Source organism: Cervus canadensis, chromosome 11 (genome assembly GCF_019320065.1).
Source record: "Cervus canadensis isolate Bull #8, Minnesota chromosome 11, ASM1932006v1, whole genome shotgun sequence".
Classification (NCBI taxonomy): Eukaryota; Metazoa; Chordata; class Mammalia; order Artiodactyla; family Cervidae; genus Cervus; species Cervus canadensis.
Window position 1 is genome coordinate 55,519,218 of NC_057396.1, and position 13,174 is coordinate 55,532,391.

A 13,174-nucleotide genomic window follows, 5' to 3' on the forward strand; every position below is an offset into this window, starting at 1 on the left:
CGATGAAGAAATGGAAAATTATTAAGAAACCATCAAATGTCAGTGTGAAAGCAAATTCTAGAAAACATTTACCAGTCACCATTCATAAGCAAAGCTATCAAAATATAGGGAGGCTGAAAGTCACCTTGCCTTTTCCACACACTGTAGATTCACAATTTGGAGAGAGATTCATCTCTGTTTGACGAAAATGGTCCTACTACAGAGCACATTTTACTACCAAACTACATCTCTTCATCAGACCCTGATTATTTCCTTCCCTGTACCTGACCTGAATGTACATGATAATTGTCAGTGTCATGATGTCTTTGACATTGCAAGTGTCAGGTGCTGTGCTAAGCACTTTACATTTACATGCAAGGTCTTGTTTAATCCCTAGGGCAAGCACATGGGTGAGTACTATTCTTTCCCAAATAGTAGCTGTAGAAATTAAAGCTTAGGAAGGTTCAGTTACTTAAGATAACAGAGCTGATAAGTGCTAGTGACAGAATTTTTGTCAAGGGCTGTCTGACTCTGTTTCTCGGGGCTAAGCTGATCATCCATTCACTAGAATCTACTTTACCTCAATGCAGGGCTCTCCAAGGACTCGTCATCACAAATAGTACAGCCCTACCCTATCAGCTTCTCTAAGTCTGAGTTGTGGCTGCATAACAAAAAGACACAGCAGGATCCTCTTGACCCACCTCCCAGAATATTGGAAATAAAAGCAAAAATAAACAAATGGGGCCTAATTAAACTTAAAAGTTTTTGCACAATGAAGGAAACCATAAGCAAGGTGAAAAGACAGCCTTCAGAATGGGAGAAAATAATAGTAAATGAAGCAACTGACAAAGAATTAATCTCAAAAATATACAAGCAGCTCATGTAGCTCAATACCAGAAAAATAAACGACCCAATCAAAAATGGGCCAAAGAACTAAACAGACATTTCTCCAAAGAAGACATACAGATGGCTAACAAACACATGAAAAGATGCTCAACATCACTCATTATCAGGGAAATGCAAATCAAAACCACAATGAGGTACCATCTCACGCCGGTCAGAATGACTGCTATCAAAAAGTCTACAAGCAATAAATGCTGGAGAGGGTGTGGAGAAAAGGGAACCCTCTTACACTGTTGGTGGGAATGCAAACTAGTACAGCCACTATGGAAAACAGTGTGGAGATTCCTTAAAAATCTGGAAATAGAACTTCCGTAAGACCCAGCAAGCCCACTGCTGGGCATACACACTGAGGAAACCAGAATTGAAAGAGACACGTGTACCCCAATGTTCATTGCAGCACTGTTTACAATAGCCAGGACACAGAAGCAACCTAGATGAATGGATAAGAAATTTGTGGTACATATACACAATGGAGTATTACTCAGCTATTAAAAAGAACACATTTGAATCAGTTCTAACGAGGTAGATGAAACTGGAGCCTATTATACAGAGTAAAGTAAATCAGAAAGAAAAACACAAATACAGTATATTAACACATATATATGGAATTTCCCTGAAGAAGGAAATGGCAACCCACTCCAGTATTCTTGCCTGGAGAATCCCAAGGACAGAGGAGCCTGACAGGCTACAGTCCTTGAGGTTGCAAGAGTCGGATATGACTTAGCGACTAGATCACCATCACAGGGAATTTAGAAAGATGGTAATGATGACCCTATATGTGAGACAGCGAAAGAGACACAGATATAAAGAACAGACTTTTGGACTCTGTGGGAGAAGGCGAGGATGGGATGATTTGAGAGAACAGCATTGAAACATGCATACTACCATATGTAAAATAGATCACCAGTCCAAGTTCCATGCATGAAACAGGGCACTCAAAGCCGGTGCAGTGGGACAACCCTGAGGGATGGGATGGGGAGGGAGGTGGCAGGGGGGTTCAGGATGGGGGACACATGTACACTCATGGCTGATTCATGTCCATGTATGGCAAAAACCACTACAATATTGTAAAGTAATTAGCCTCCAATTAAAATAAATTTATTAATTTAAAAAATAAAAATGAGCCCTTGGAGGAGCAAAACAAACTATATATATAGTATATATTGGAGAGGACCTTTCCAGGCATAGCAGTGACTTCAACATTCCAAGAGTAAATTATGGCCATTACATATTATTTATTCAGAGAAAAGGGTAGACTGACCCATTTAATATAGAAAATAGAATGGTATTCTAATGAAAGCTACAACAAAAAGATCAAAACCAGAGGAAGGAGTTTTGGTTCCAACTAAGTGAACCTTATTCTAAACCCCAAGACAGCCCTCCCCACCAACAGGCAAGTGGTTATGGTCACAGTAATAGAGGTTTGAAAAGAACTAAGACATACTCAATGAGATGAAACAGGGTCAGACTCAAATTAAATAGGAAAACTTTTTGATATCCCATTCTTTCTTACTTATTTCTTTTTTTGGGTGGAGTAGCACTGGGTACATTTCTCAGAGTTAGCATAAGGAGACATGGATAATCATCATGAAGAGGTGAGTGGTCTCTAGGGAGCAACAGAAATTTTATGAGATGAAAAAATTCTGCCATGCAACACTTTAGCAAAAAAAATAGTTAAATGAATGATGTATGTGTATCTACATATTTATGGTCATAAACACAGAAGGAGCTTAAAATGCAAACAAAGTCTTATATCTCCATTCATTTTTACAAGCAAAGACATCACAGTAAAAGTGAATCTAGCAACACTGGTTTTTTTGAGGCTTCTCTGCATCATCTTCCACCAGGGAACGTGAAACTTCATAATATGATGAGCCCTTTATAGTTTAATTAATCTGGAGGAAAAGCTTTGGAAATCACTTAAGAACTGGTAGCCCTATTAACAATAGCCAATGCTTATTAAACATTTAGTGTGTATCTTTCAGCATGCTAAACCTTTGACAGAGTATTACAACAATCTTGTGGGTGGAAGGTATCATTGCACTTACTTTACAGATGAAAGTAAGTTTAGAGAGGCTAAGTAACATATTCAGAGTCAAAAGCTAGGACTTGAGCCCAGGTCTGCCCTGCTCTAATCCCATACTTTTAACAGTCATTCTATTGGTAGTTTTCTGATTTTAATATTTGTTTTTACCCATCTGTCAGGGCAGTGAGTATTTTTCTCCAAATATGCTAACATAGCACACAATGACTCAAACAAATACCCAATCCTTTCAAATATAGGGCTTTGCACAATCACTTAATGATGAGAATTTACAATAAATAACTCAAAATGTGACATAAAACATGCTATTTGTAAGAGTGACCAAAAATATAAATGGCTAATTATAAACTTAATTTTAAATAAGGAGGATCTGTTAAAAAAAAATTCCCAAACTTTCTTTTCCTAAAGGTCATAACATAATGGAGAAGGCAATGGCAACCCACTCCAGCACTCTTGCCTGGAAAATCCCATGGATGGAGGAGCCTGGTAGGCTGAGCGACTTCACTTGCACTTTTCACTTTCATGCATTGGAGAAGGAAATGGCAACCCACTCCAGTGTTCTTGCCTGGAGAATCCCAGGGACGGGGGACCCTGGTGGGCTGCCGTCTATGGGGTTGCACAGAGTTGGACACGACTGAAGCGACTTAGCAGCAGCAGCATAACATAATAGAGATAGAGACAATGTTCCTAGAAGAGAGTGACTTCATTTTGAAACGTTATACTCTTTCCAAATTAATGAAGAGATTTCATGCAATTGTAATCAAAAGTCCAGTAAGATTATCCAAAAAGCAGTAAAATAGACTAAAAGAAAGATCCAGGAGTTCATCTGGTAGAATAAACTAATAAAAACAAAATTTAAAAGTTTCCCCAGAGGAACTGGGCAGAGAAATAGGCAACATAAAAAGCTTCAACATACTCCCTTGCTACCTGTTTAACCTTAAGCATTTACTTAAACTCTCAGTGCCTCTGGTTTTCTTACCTGTAAGTGGGTGATATAATAGCACCCACTATTATTAAGTGCTGTTTGCGGTAATAAAGCACAGTATGTCCTCAACAAGTAAATTCTATTTGGTGGATTGGGCTCTCCAGGTGGCACTAGTGGTAAAGAACCTGATTGCCAATGCAGGATTAAGAGACACAGGTTCAATCCCTGGGTCAGGAAGATCCCCTGGAGGAGGACCCACTCTAGTATTCTTGCCTGGAGAATCTCATGGACAGAGGAGCCTGGCAGGCTACAGTCCAAAGTGTTGCACAGAGTCAGACACTACTGAAAAAAGCAATTTATCAAGCATGCACATTTGGTGGATTATGTGAAATAACACTTGTAAAGCACTTAGCAATTTGAGTATCACAGAATAAGCACTCAGTAAATGTTAGCTGCTATTGTCATAATTTTTATATTATGATAGTTGCTAATAACACATGCCAAATCTATTCATTCATTTGACCAAGGAAAATGTTAATTGAATAGGTAGGGCATACCAGCCCAATCTAATTCTAAATGTTGGGGAAATGGAAGTGAAGCAGAGGCAAGGCTTACATAGAGCTTACCTTCTATGTGGGAGATAATTAACAAGTATACCAACTGTCCACTAAAATATATAGCCACAACCTAAAAGTAAAGAGTTATTTTATTTGGTGGGAATGTTTAGAACTTCAAGCCAGGGAGACAGCATCTCAGCAGCTCTGAGAAAACTGCTCCAAGGAGGCAGGAGGGAAGTCAAGGTGTACACAAGTTTGCAACCAAGGGAGCAGGCAGTCTGAAGTCCAAAGATCAGTCACCAAGAGAAGGAATTTAGCATTCTATGTATGGCAAGATGCAAGCCTCTGGGCTCACTAAATTCATTCCTTTCATATGCATCTCACCTATCTGGGGCCAATCCCGTTTCTTTGTTCATCCTGCTTCTTATATTCCCCCTGCACCTCAGCGATCACCGCAGGGGGTGGCAGCATCCACTGAATGGATCAGTTTTGGGAGCCCTCATTCACATTTCTTGCCTGGAAATTCCCACGGACAGAAGAGCCTGGCAGGCTACATTCGATGGGGTCGCAAAGAGTCGGACTGAGCTATTAACAGTTTCACTTTCATTCACATTTGAAGGCCAGAAATCGCTAATGGCCTTGACATTTCTTGTTTATTAATACGTCAGGAGATATTTTCATTTCAGAAAGCAAACAGACAAGTAATTTTGGACATGACTAAGTCCTGGGGAGAAAATACAATAAAGTCACAGGCCCAGTAGCAATAGAAAGTGAAAGTGAAAGTCGTTCAGTTGTGTCTGACTCTTTACAACCCCATGAACTATCCAGTCTATGGAATTCTCTAGGTCAGAATACTGGAGTGGGTAGCGTTTCCCTTCTCCAGGGGATGTTCCCAACCCAGGGATCAAATCAGGTCTCCCACATTGCAGGCAGATACTTCACCAGCTGAGCCACAAGGGAAGCCTAGCAGTGATAGGGGAGCAGTCTTTAAGACAGAGTGGTCAATGAACATTGGGGTGCACGTATCTTTTTGAATTATGTTTTTCTCTGAATATATGCCCCGTAGATGGATTGCTGGGTCATATGGTAGTTCTGTTTTTAGTTTTTTAAGGAATCTCCATACTGTTCTCCATAGTGTTTGTAACAATTTACATTCCTACCAACAGTGCAAAAGGATTCCTTTTTTCCCACATCCTCTCCAGCATTTTATTGTTTGTATATTTTTTGATAAAAGTAAATATTGTATATGTGGAATATAGAAAAAAATGGTATAGATGATCTTATCTGCAAAGCAGAAATAGAGACACAGATGTAGAGATCAAATATATGAATACCAAGGGGGAAAGGAGGGAATGGAATGAACTGAGACATTGGGATTGACATATACACACTATTGATCAAGTCAAGTCAAGTGGTCAAGAGAAAGTCACTCAGTCGTTTCCGACTCTTTGTGACCCCATGGACTATACAGTTCACAGAATTCTCCAGGCCAGGATACTGGAGTGGGTAGCCTTTCCCTTCACCAGGGGATCTTCCTAACCCACCGATCGAACCCAGGTCTCCCGCTTTGCAGGCAGAGTCTTTACCAGCTGAGCTGCCAGGGAAGCCCCACACTGTTGATACTATGTATAAAATAAATAACTAATAATGAGAACCTGTATCGCACAAGAACTCTACTCAGGGCTCTGTAGTGACCTAAATAGGAAGGAAATTAAAAAAAGAGGGGATATATATAACAGATTCATCTTGCTCTACAGTAGAAACTACCACGACACTGTAAAGCAACCATATAACTATATAACTCCAATAAAAATTCATTTTAAAAAAGACATAGGGGTCAGTAGGACTTTTTGAAAGAGATAAGGAAAAAGCCATATAGTGATCTAAGGAGGGGCTTTCCAAGCAAAGGAATCAAAACTGAAAGAGGAACAAACTTGGGGTGTAAAGGAAGAGTAAAAAGGACAGTGTGGATGGAGAGAAGTGACCAGGGAAGAGTGGAGATGGTGGTGAACCAGGGACAAAAGAGCAGATGAAACCAAGGAGGGTCTTGGAACGCAGGAACAGAAAAACCAGACCCTTATCATCCTTCCCTCCCCCATGTCATAACTATTAATGGACCAGTATAACCTGTCTCCCCTCCTACCCCATAGGGAGAAGGTATTTGCCCTACTCTTCCCCCACCCAGTATACATGCCTCATCCAACCAGCAAATGACCTGCAAGACCCCTATCCCACGCCTTGTACCCTGGGTATAAAAGGACCCCTATTCAACATCGGTTCTCCCTTGAGCTGGCTCACTGTTCTAACAGTGTCTCCCACTCTAATAAATTTTATTTCCCTCTCATTCTGTCTCATGTCTGGAAATTCTTTTCCAACCCACGCCCAGACCACGACATCTTTGGTGGCCCGTACAGGGAACTTAGGGTCTCTTCCCCCACCTCCTCACTTCTCCTTTTTCATAGGGACCCTACGCAAACAGGCAAGTGTTGTGGAGGCAACTGAGGAACTCTGGCCAGGGTTTCCCTCTGGTGTGTTCCAAAGGCCCCACTGCTCACTGCACCCCAGTACCCGTGCGCCCAAACGGGTGAAGGTCTCTGCTTTCTCTCCTTTCCAGCTGAGGATTAGGCCAAGCAATAGTGTGTGGGCACAGGTCAGGCACTTAAAAGCCATTAGGGCGCCTGCCACATGAAGACTTTCGTGTGAGGATAAGGGGGACATGGAACGGATCATTCCACAAGGACATCCGCCCCCAGCAAGACAACTTCCGTGCACCGTGTCAGGCCCAGAGTGGTTGAAACAAACCAGAGGCCATCGTCCCTGGCCACCACCTCCCCAAAAGAATTGTAAGGCGGATTCCTCAGTCCTCTTCCCTGTCACTTTCACTTCTTTCCCTTTCGGTCTGGATTGATTTACAGGAACCTAGATGTTGCCTCTGAGCCATCCCAAGAGTGCCTTCCACGTTTCAGGGAATCGCCAAAAGCTGAGTCACCCGGTTGCTCCCAGGAATTTCTGTCTTTCTCTGCCCGGGTCACAGGTGCCTTAGCCACACAGTTCTCAGGGGTCACCTCTCACTGTCGGATGCTCCTGTTGGGACGGTTGGCCATTTTGTGCCATTAGTTGTGCAGAGACACCACTGAGACAAAAAAGGGATGACTTTTGCCAGTTGGTGATTCTCAGTACCCCCATTCTCCAGCATATAGGCTAAGGGTGGGTTCTGATATCCTTAGGGGAAGCACACTGTTTGAAACTGCCCACCCTTCCAGGCACCATAGCAAGCATTTGCATGAGTTGTTTTATGACAGGAGGTCCTGGTAAGGAACACGGAACTAATAAGACTCCACCAACCAGAAGAGTTCGGGAAAGGTCAAAAGGAGACACCACATGTCTGCCCACCTCCCAGAGTCCTTCTCTCTGGCATCCATCTTGGCTGAACTAGGCGTGCACCACCAGGAAGGACTCTGAGTCAGATGATTGGCTAAAGACAACCCAGAAACTAATCCCATCACCATAAAACCCTGAGACTGCAAGCCATGTGACAGAGCTGTTCTCCTGGGTTCCCTCACCCTCCTGCTCTCCACCTGGGCACCCTTTCCCAATAAAATCTCTTGCTATGTCAGCATATGTGTCTCCTCGGACAATTCATTTCTGAGTGTTAGACAAGAGCCCAGTTTCGGGTCCTGGAAGGGGTCCCCCTTCCTGCAACAAAATGTCTCAGGAGTCTCTCTCAGACTCACCCCTTGGCTGCATTTTCAGAAACTGGAAAATTTTGACCCTGCAAAAGGCCTGGCCACAATACAAACTGTGGGACCCAAAAAAAATGGCCTCTGAATGGCACACTAATTTTTGCCAAAAGCAGGGAGAAGACTCAGAATTTCCTTATGTTCTGTTGCTTCCCTATCTCCTGTCCCCCTCTGTCTCTCTCCATCAGATTTCCTAGATGACCCCTACTCAACCTTTCATATCCACATGATCGCTAGGAAAGGATTCTGAGGTCCCCTTTGGTCCAAGTCTTTCTCCTATATTCAAAGCCTGAAGGATCAAAAAGAATCCCCTTCTAACTACGCTTCTCTATCAAGTGGAGAGGGAACAAAGTTTCCCTCTCTCCTGAACATCCTAAAGAATTCCCTTCTAACTACTCCAGTTTTTCAGGGTGGGGACGGACCAAGCTTCCCCATTCCTACAAATTCCCTTAACCCTTCAGATTCTTCTGATGGGACAAAGACTCAATTGTCACCAGAGGGACAATCTAAAATTTTTATCAGCTGATCTGCCCCTGATACCAGAGTCAATTTGAGCACTTTTGGTCTATATTTTTGCTATAAAACTACAACTACAGAAAGGAAATATGACTTTTTGATACAAGGTGGCCATAATATTCTTTAGACTCCAGAGAAAACTGGTTAAAATGAATTTTTTTTCTTGGAAACTGCAAAACCAGTTCTTTTTGTATATGCAATTAAAAAACAACTAGCTTGTTTAAAGGCCTGCCTAGGGGAAAACTTGAAATTAACCCTTTCCATGTCCTTGAAACACACAGCCCACTTTGTCTGAGACCTCGGCTATGGGCAAATTAGAACTCCAAGCCAAAAAAAAAAGAGGGGGGCGGGGATTCAAAGAGACATTTTAAATCTCAAGCGGAAAACGATGAAATCTCTGTCTGTCTGAATTTATATATGTCTCAGTGTATGTCATTAAGTCTTTTTGATAATATTGTTGAAGTTGTAAATGAGTTCTAATTTAATTGACCTAAAGAAAAGTAAGTGCTTACAAATCAGACAATTCTAAACACAAGAGAAATTAACCTAAGTGAATATCAGATTCACATGAACTGGGAAATAATCAATAGTAAATATCTAGTATTAATGTTTGTTTGCTAATCTAATATAGACATGTCTAAGAGTCATTAACATTAAGCATAATATTTTCATTGTGCCTAGGTTTATTATAAGCTAGATATTGTTATATTGTTGTATCTGGTACAAGTTTGTCAGCAAGGAAAGTAACTCGAGTGAAGAAACTTTTAAAAAAAGAAAAATATAAATGAGACAAGAGCTTTAAGATAAACTATTAAGAATAATTTTACTTTAGAAATGTCTCTCTAAAACAGTCTCTCTAGATTTTGGTGACCTGAATTTCTAGGGTTGTGCTAAACTAAGTGACGGAAGTTTATTGAATAGCTAGGTCATTTCCAAATAAAATAAGATTCTGAAACATTTGCTACTTAACACTAACTTCCTCTTACCCAGAAACTAAAGAGATTTTGGACTATTAATGAATAATGTTTGGTGCCATCCTGAGATGATCTCTAGAATTTTTTTTTTTTTTAATTATCACTGGTATTTATGTTCACCAATCTATAGAATGCTAACATAAAGGTCCGTTCTTGGTTGCTTAAGGAAAGTAGGATGTGTGTTTTCAGTAAAGAAGGTATGAAGAATGAAATTACATTTTATGAAAGGAAAAGGAAATAGGTCTGACTTATAGAGGAGAGGTCTGACAGAATGTGGTCCACTCGAGAAAGGAATGGCAAACCACTTCAGTATTCTTGCCTTGAGAACCCCATGAACAGTATGAGAAGGCAAAATGATAGGATACTGAAAGAAGAACCCCCCAGGTCAGTAGGTGCCCAATATGCTACTGGAGATCAGTGGAGAAATGACTCCAGAAAGAATGAAGGGATGGAGCCAAAGCAAAAACAATACCCAGTTGTGGATGGGACTGGGGATAGAAGCAAGGTCTGATGCTGTAAAGAGCAATATTGCATAGGAACCTGGAATGTTAGGTCCATGAATCAAGGCAAATTGGAAGTGGTCAAATAGGAGATGGCAAGAGTGAATGTCGACATTCTATGAATCAGCAAACTAAAATGGACTGGAATGGGTGAATTTAACTCAGATGACCACTAAATCTACTACTGTGGGCAGGAATCCCTTAGAAGAAATGTAGTAGCCATCATGGTCAACAAATGAGTCCGAAATGCAGTACTTGGATGCAATCTCAAAAACGACAGAATGATCTCTGTTCGTTTCCACTGAAAACCATTCAATATCACGGTAACCCAAGCCTTGCCCCAACCAGTAACACTGAGAAGCTGAAGTTGAACTGTTCTATGAAGACCTGCAAGACCTTTTAGATCTAACACCGTAAAAAGATGTCCTTTTCATTATAGGGGACTGGAATGCAAAAGTAGGAAGTCAAGAAACACCTGGAGTAACAGGCAAAATTGGCCTTGGAGTATGGAATGAAGCAGGGCAAAGGCTAATAGAGTTTTGCCAAGAGAACGCACTGGTCATAGCAAACACCCTCTTCCAACAACGCAAGAGAACACTACACATGGACATCACCAGATGGTCAACACCAAAATCAGATTGATTATGTTCTTTGCAGCCAAAGATGGAGAAGCTCTATACAGTCAGCAAAAACAAGACTGGGAGCTGACTGTGGCTCAGATCATGAACTCCTTATTGCCAAATTCAGACTTAAATTGAAGAAAGTAGGGAAAACCACTAGACCTTTCAGGTATGACCTAAATCAAATCCCTTATGACTATACAGTGGAAGTGAGAAATAGATTTAAGGGACTAGATCTGATAGACAGAGAGCCTGATGAATTATGGACGGAGGTTTGTGACATTGTACAGGAGACAGGGATCAAGACCATCCCCATGGAAAAGAAATGCAGAAAAGCAACATGGTTGTCTGAGGAGGCCTCACAAAAGGCTGTGAAATGAAGAGAAGAGAAAAGCAAAGAAGAAAAGGAAAGATATTCCCATTTGAATGCAGAGTTCCAGAGAATAGCCAGGAGAGATAAGAAAGCCTTCCTCGGTGATCAATGCAAAGAAATAGAGGAAAACAACAGAATGGGAAAGACTAGAGATCTCTTCAAGAAAATTAGAGATACCAAGGGAACATTTCACACAAAGATGGGTTCGATAAAGGACAGAAATGGTATGGACCTAACAGAAGCAGAAAATATTAAGAAGAGGTGGCGAGAATACATAGAAGAACTGTACAAAAAAAGATTTTCATGACCCAGATAATCACAATGGTGTGATCACTCACCTACAGCCAGTCATCCTGGAATGTGAAGTCAAGTGGGCCTTGAAGAGCATCACTACTAACAAAGCTAGTAGAGGTGACGGAATTCCAGTTGAGTTATTTCAAATCCTGAAAGATGATGCTGTGAAAGTGCTGCACTCAATATGCCAGCAAATTTGGAAAACCCAGCAGTGGCCCAGGATGGGAAAAGGTCAGTTTTCATTCCAATCCCTAAGAAAGGTAATCCCAAAGAATGCTCAAACTACCACACAATTGCACTCTTCTCACACGCTAGTAAAGTAATGCTCAAAATTCTCCAAGCCAGGCTTCAGCAATACGTGAACCGTGAACTTCCAGATGTTCAAGCTGGTTTTAGAAAAGGCAGAGGAACCAGAGATCAAATTGCTAACATCTGCTGGATCATCAAAAAAGCAAGAGAGTTCCAGAAAAACATCTATTTCTGCTTTATTGATTATGTCAAAGGCTTTGACTGTGTGGATCACAATAAATTGTGGAAAATTCTTTAAGAAATGGGAATACCAGACCACCTGACCTGCCTCTTGAGAAACCTGTATGCAGGTCAGGAAGCAACAGTCAGAACTGGACATGGAACAACAGACTGGTTCCAAATAGGAAAAGGAGTACATCAAGGCTGTATATTGTCACCTTGCTTATTTAACTTATATGCAAAGTACATCATGAGAAACGCTGGGCTGGAAGAAGCACAAGCTGGAATCAAGATTGCCAGGAGAAGTATCAATAACCTCAGATATGCAGATGACACCACCCTTATGGCAGAAAGTGAAGAGGAACTAAAAAGCCTCTTGATGAAAGTGAAAGAGAAGAGTGAAAAAGTTGGCTTAAAACTCAACATTCGGAAAACTAAGATCATGGCATCTGGTCCCATCACTTCATGGGAAATAGATGGGGAAACAGTGGAAACAGTGGCTGACTTTATTTTTCTGGGCTCCAAAATCACTACAGATGGTGATTGCAGCCATGAAATTAAAAGACACTTACTCCTTGGAAGGAAAGTTATGACCAACCTAGATAGCATATTAAAAAGCAGAGACATTACTTTGCCAACAAAGGTCCGTCTGGTCAAGGCTATGGTTTTTCCAGTGGTCATGTATGGATGTGAGAGTTGGACTGTGAAGAACACTGAGCACCAAAAAATCAATGCTTTTGAATTATGGTGTTGGAAAAGACTCTTGAGAGTCCCTTGGACTGCAAGGAGATACAACCAGTCCATCCTAAAGATCAGTCCTAGGTGTTCATTGGAAGGACTGATGTTGAAGCTGAAACTCCAGTACTTTGGCCACCTCATGTGAAGAGTTGACTCATTGGAAAAGACCCTGATGCTGGGGGGATTGGGGGCAGGAGGAGAAGGGGACGACAGAGGATGAGATGGTTAGATGGCCATCACTGACTCGATAGATGTGGGTTTGAGTAGACCTCGGGAGTTGGTGATGGACAGGGAGACCTGGTTTGCTGCAATTCATGGGGTTGCAAAGAGTTGGACACGACTGAGCGACTGAACAGAACTGAACTGATAGGTGGCTCTTTCAGGATGGGAGAACAAAGTAATGGGTACAAAAAGTGATAGGAAGGTTTGATGGAAAGTGCTCCCCAACTGAAGAGTTTTGTGTATAAATACAAGTTTTCTTGAGATGTTGAACTGCCTTTGATAATGGATTTTAAGTTTCTTTACCTCTGAAGTGATCTGTTC